The following is a 6,924-nucleotide window of genomic DNA, read 5'->3' on the forward strand; positions in this document are numbered from 1 at the left end:
AATTTGCATGATTTTTATAAACACACAGGCTTACTTTCCTGTTTAAATAAGTCGATGTTAGGATAATAAATATAAAGTACATATATTTAATTATCTTAATGCATTTTTCATTTAATGCCATTAATTTTTTTAATTGAAATTCTTATTTGAGCTTTATAGATAACCATAGACACCCTTAATATGGCGAACAACTTTATAGGTTTTTACACCGTTCTACCCTTTTAATCCCCTCGCTATATAATGACTGCCGTCAAGTGAAGCATCCCAACTTAACGTCTGTTCCGACAGATGATGTTTCTGGACAATGTGACGTCACCTATTTCATTAAGAACGTGGAAACATTAATGAACGGACAGTAGCCCGTATAGGCTAATGGTTAAATCGCGTGATGTGGCTCACATGGCGAGAGAGACACCCTTGTTTCCCAGATAACAGCTAATGTCGGTTCTATACGCTTTAACCGATGACTTGTAAGGGTATCCTCCAGACCTGAAAGCAGTTAAGCCGGAGTTCGATAGACGTTAGTCCCGCATCTCGATCTGTCCCGATTTGTGATCTGCAACGAAACAAATGTGGAGATAAACTTGCACATAAGAAAGAGAAACATGGATGGGCTATGTAAAGAATTCTCCCGTTTCGAGAAGCAGCTTTTCTACCCGGCGATGATACAAATCCCGCACGAATTCCAGGCACGAAACCTGATAGAGGACACCACTTTGGTTGTCCTTGCTCTGCATGAGCTGAATACGTAAGAAGGCGAAGGGATGGTACTGGATGCTTACAAAAGAACGACCAAATCTCGAGCAAATACAACGCATCTGATGTTAACAATGGCCAAAATTTTACCACGCCGTAATTGAGCGTGAGGAAATAGGAGAGGATAAAGCACTTTTTGGTCGTTCATTCAACGGGACAGAAATTTTCCTACTTTTATTATGGCCTACATCAGCATGACGAAAATAGGATATAACGTTATAAATCGCCAAACCCGCACTAGGTGCTGCGACGATGTTTTCTCTCGATGATACCTTTAATCTCTCGACAATATTGTTAAGAAAGTATAATTAATGTCCCACCCGCTGCAGCTTCTTATAATTCAAAAATTCTATATAGAAAAAGATTTCTGTTGTTAGAAACAGATCTCATTCGGAAGAGAAACACGAGACCGTCAGGAAAGAGAATTACTCCCCGGTGACCACTAGTTGTGTCACAAGAAGTGGTGTAAATTTAGAGTCGGTGACATGGTTAGTCCAACAGAGGACACATTTATCGCTTTCTAATGGAGGGGACGAACTACAGAGAAATTAAGTGTTCGTCTTACATCTCCCAAGGCGACTGCTCCAGGGACACAGTAGACACTTCTGATTGGTGAAAATTGCTTGACGTTACCGAACACTAAATATCTCTACTTTTACAACTGGCCTTTTCCAACGGCATTTGTTTATATCCGACAAGATCCCACAGTAAAGAGTTTAATTAAATGTAATAGGAGGCTCTAAGCTTCTGGTTTCTGCACGGATAAGGGTTGTGTATCGCTATAATGGGCATTGAAAACTTTAGCTACCTAATAATTATAAAAGCGCACCGTTTCCTACATAAAATGCTTCAAAAAAAATAATAAAAGTAGCCTATAAATTTAAACCATATTTATTTATATTGGAAAAATCGATCTATTAACCTGGTATTTTAATCGATATAGAGTGACTAAATCTTTACAACCGATAATGCAAGCTTTATCTAAACAATAATTACAAAGATTTTCTACTTTCGTTCAGATTGTTAATCAATTTGTACTGTTTTGTAAAAGTTTTCAACATATTTGTTATTTTTATTACCTCTACTGAGCGTAGATAATTATAATGAACACTAAACTTTAAACAACTTTAATTTAGATAACAGATATAAAACTACAGCAATTTTCACAATAAAATAATAAGTACAATTAGAAATTTTAACTTAATCTTAAAAGTAGATATTGACATTCCGTTAATTGCATTGTCGAAAGACAAGAAAGCGCAAAAGTTGTAAACAATTTATACGAATCGGTCAGATCATGCAATCTCTTTTCGCTTGCCAAAGACTTGTTTTTCTAAAATAATTTTTAATTCCAGAAATTGGTGGATGAGTAATGCAAAAAATAGCATTTATCTTCAAATAAGATTAAAATAAAGCGAAGAAAATAGTAGAAACTGCGTTAAAGTTTTAGTCGAATGCGGAATAACCACGGCGATGATATTTTTCTTATTATTTTTCTATATCGATAACGTATAAATCAACATTAATGGCAGATCAAATTTGCCACGTCCGTCGATATAGCCGCGAATCAAACGGATTATTTCTGATCGATCGGACAACTTAAATCTTAGAGAGAATTCCAGTTATAAATCTGTCCGAAGCGATTGTTATCCCATCCACGACTAAGATGGCCTTACGGACCAATAGGTAACGAGATTAATGGAGTTGTGAGGTAAACACACTGGACACGCCGTGATTGCCGGACAAATGGCGGATGGGAGAAGAATGACGTCACGCTAGTATGGTTTTTCCGTTCCGGTCTGGTGCAGTACACAAAATAATATCACTAGCCAAGAAGTTAACTCGGGTCTTCTACTTATTAATTTCAGTAACAAAGAGTTTATCAGAAAAGTTGATTTTTTGTCGCTTCTATCTGCTAAAAATCTTGATTGCCAGGTAATTTTTTACCACGCAACTATAAAGGAAGTCACGGAACGCATCTTAACCTTGAACTGTAAACGTTATTTTTTTTCTTTTTTAGCTAACCTTTCTTTATTCTTGAACTATCGACACGATTTCCTGGTTGAACAGCTTTACCGATGTACGGCTATGTGGAGAGCAAGCGTTTTCTTTAATAGATTCATTGCCAGATAATTATCTTCTAGCTCCATTAGAACGTTCATGCCGTACATTCATTTAGCTTCCATTATCATTTTCCTAGCTGACCGCAGAGCAAGGATTCCCGATATCTGCAATTAGCCGAAACAAACGATCTACCTGACTCTCATCTCTATATACCGAGCTCATAGATGCGGATTGCTTTAACGTAAACTAAACCTTATCAAATTTTTAAGGTCGCAACTTGCTACTATCGTTAAAATATCGAGTAAAATCGATTTAATTATTTGTATAGTTGGTCATTTATCAACTACAGACAGTTATTAATAATTGTGTGATAAATGTGGTGGAGGCATTCCACCGATCGGACAGCATCCATTCGTCATGCTGCTTAACTGGACTAAATAAATCAAATCTGTGCAGGATGTCAGTTAAGTAAACAGATCCTGAACTGTGACTAAGCATTTCCTGGACAGATCAGAAACAAAATAGACTTAGTCAATACGGTGTAGGCTTCTTGACGTCTTTCTGAGATGCGTTACGAAACACCATTCTGATCGATATACTTTCTCCGCGTAATCACTTTTTGTTCTTTGATCTCGGAATCTTCTTTTTTTCCAATTATAACCTAATTTACTCAATTTTTTCTTTTATTCACTCATACACGCGCATATGTAATTTAACTTTCCTACCTTTTAACATTTCTATAAATCTAAAATCTATAATTTACTTAACCATTTTTCTCAATTCAAATAATAACAAGTTAAAAAATTTAATTTTCTACGAATTTTTGAAAATAAAATGATTTATTTCTTACTATTAAAGCGTAAAGTAGCGTTATCGTCGATTAAAAACTTGCCAGGTTTTAGTAAATAACAAGGGAAAAAACGCGTTTAGAAATCGTGATCAAAATAATTTTAAAGTAATTTCCCCTACTCTATTTTGCTTTAAATTGTTTATTTCTATTTTTGAAGCTTTTTTTTCTTAGTTTTTTTCAATTCTAAATATATCAATCAATCAAAATCATGCCAGTACGTTTTATAAAAGGGGAAAATGCAATCCTGCCTTGTAAACCAAACAACCAGAAGGAAAATCGCATAGGAAACATTTATAGATAGAATATCCAAACAACTTGCGTACAACGTACAAGGAAGGACTCTGTAGTTGCCATTCCGGTTTTAGACGGCGACCTTCACTACGTCCTCCATATCTCTCTAACCGACAAGATTAATGGAAGTTCCTCATGTTGAACCTTAATAGACTAGTATGCTGTAGAACTAAACATATCGCTACCGGACGGATATGTTCTAAGACATTCTCTGAGTCCCACTGATCCTCGATAACATTTCGTCTAAAAGACTGATCCCGATCTCCCTCTCCCTCTCTCTGTCTCCGTCTTCGCAACAATGGAACATTTATGTTAAAATACTTATCAAATTCTATGTGATTCTATAGATTTCCGCTCTTAAAGCTAATACAGTTTTAAATAAACACGATTCAATCCAAATATTCATCAAAAACAATCAATTTATAATCCAAAAGAAGTTTTTTCATTTTAATTATTTATATAGAAATTTAAACCTTAAAATTGAGAATATGAATTTTTTCTAGACCTAGTCTAAGTTTGTATGTATATTTTACATTAATTTTTTAAAACTTGACATACCATTTAATTGGAATGCTACAGAAAAAACCCGTTCATTGGGAATAAAATTTCTGATTTGAACAGATAAATCTGGTTTTTCTTCAAAATAAACAACTTTAATAACATTCTCTTAAATTAAAAAAAAGAATAAGATAGATAAGATCAGAAACTAGAAGGAAGGATATATTTTATAGTATAAAATACAAAATTAGTGAATCGAAATAGTTACTGTAAGTGTATTCTGCGTGTATCTGTAGTCAATGAACCAAATCTTCATTGATCTGCCACAAACAATAATGCAGATTACGAATTCGTCCAGTTAATAATGCGGCTTTAAACTGATATTATAACACGAGTTCTTTTTTCTCTAGTTTAAATATTTTCATTATTATTGGATGGCAGGCGAAGCGGAGATCCTCTTTCCAGAAACAAATGCAGATTTTCATGTAGCTCTTACGCAAATGAAAAACTTCTGATGCCTGAAGATTTTTCAAGCAAATAAACTACTCGCTTCGAATTTCTTTAATGAACGATACTTTAAATAAAAGAATTGACAGAAACATTTAATTCTAATTAGATAATTTAGCGAACGAAATATCGAGAGAATCTTAAATTTATTGCTTTTGCCGCGGCTCTTTAGCTCTCCTTACGCGATTGAAACTATCGTAAACCGTTTATAATATTATTAAATATATAAAAATTGAAATAAAATTATATTCTATAATTGTATAATTGCTCAGTGCTGTAAAAAAACGTGCAACATCCGAACAAGGAAGAGGAGAATCAGGTAACCCCATCCTGTCAGGTTACAGAACTGGGTCAGAACGTACCCAGTCTAACCTGAGTAGCCTGAAGCATCGCAGTTTTTGGCATTACATTAAATCTCCCATCTCTTCGGCCCTTACAATAAATTACAATAACAATTCTATACACGACTCAAAGGTGAATGCTTTGTTGAATTCGTTCGTAGCAAACGTGCGCTTTTCCATCCTTCGGATCGATGAGGTCAGTTGGATATATATATATATATATATATATATATATATATTATATAATTTTTTTATTTTTGCTCATGCTATTTTTAAAAAATGTATCCCAATTTCACGTTTCTTTTAAATCCCCTTTTCGCTGTTCCAATTGTCCGATTTCTAGATGGACGTGCCGGGCGTTCCGAAATGTGGTAGTTGCATTCAAAAGCTCGGAAAGACCTGCGGTGGTCCAACATCTCTCACAATGAACGTTCTCCAAAAAAACACAAATTGTATCCCGACTTAATAGCAAAATTCTTGCCCAAGTAACTGACTATATTTTTTATATTTCAGTTTATTTTTTGCCTCTACTTTCCGTTCGTGAGTAAGGCATATTTAGTTATTTAACAATTGTCAATCTCGTTGGTTGGCTAGTAAGAGAAAATAGAAGGAGGAGTGAATGAAATTACAGAATCAGAGAATCGTGTCAAAGTCTTTTATTGAGTGGAGGAAGATGCCGGAGGGGACGTTGTTAGAAAGAGATGATTACATAGCTCTAGGAATCACTAACTGACAGTTTTGACTAGCTCAGTAACCTAACAGATGGAAGATTTTAGGTACAATAAACTAATCCAAGTTTGTTTTCTTTTGCTGACGTGGTCCGGACCTCCCATTAAGTGGCTAACATATTTAACTTGTAAACTTCATTTTGTATTTTATTGTCTTTATTTCCCCCTATTATAACTTAACTCTTACTATTAATTTCAATTATCCCCGTTTAACTTCCATTCCGTATATTGAACAAACAAAGTTTATCAAATTATAATAGGAAAAATAATTTATAACAACATAAAAGGAAGCGATTTGAACAGATGTCCGATTTTCGAAAATCAAATATTAGATTATATATATCGATAGCAAAATATATGTTTATGACCCAAATTTCTACGTGCACGTAGCTCAGACAAACATGACTTACTTTAAGATAGTCCTACTTGGAGCTGGGTCTATTCATCGTTTCAAGAAATATAGGGCTAAGGATCCGGTTTATGTGCATGTGCCACATCTACAGAGAGAATTTTCTAGGCCCTATTAATCTAATTTTATCTTTTAAGAGTGCGGTGGAAGAGGAAAAGTGCTTAAAAATTGTGAAATATTTAATTTTTTAAAACTGTGTTTGTTAGTTGAAATTTTTAATTTTACTGTTTTAATATTTCAATATTGTTTGAAAAATCCTATTGTGGATTCTGTAGTGTTTAACTTACTTGTTATTTTGTAGGCTTATACGGCAGCGGTTAAGTGGATAAGTTAAATTTGACTCGGGCTACTCTTATCTGCACGATTTATCGGTGGCTTAATCCATGTTTAAAAAAATGAAATATGAAGCGAATGGAGGACATCTACATCTCGACAGTCCAGTTTAATTGACCTCCGAAACAGGGTTAACTTGGTACCCAT

General features: G+C 34.4%; 1 long non-coding RNA gene across 1 annotated transcript; it reads right to left on the minus strand.

Annotated features, from left to right (window-relative positions):
* Positions 1-248: 248 nt before the first annotated feature.
* LOC136979053 (uncharacterized) lies at positions 249-6,684 on the minus strand. Its single transcript, XR_010881328.1, has 3 exons — positions 6,446-6,684; positions 400-556; positions 249-316 (listed from the first exon to the last, which is right to left on the minus strand). It is a non-coding gene; the product is annotated as an uncharacterized lncRNA (long non-coding RNA).
* Between the last annotated feature and the right edge of the window lie 240 nt (positions 6,685-6,924).

This window comes from Centruroides vittatus, unplaced genomic scaffold (assembly GCF_030686945.1).
Source record: "Centruroides vittatus isolate TY-2023 unplaced genomic scaffold, ASM3068694v2 contig_575, whole genome shotgun sequence".
Classification (NCBI taxonomy): Eukaryota; Metazoa; Arthropoda; class Arachnida; order Scorpiones; family Buthidae; genus Centruroides; species Centruroides vittatus.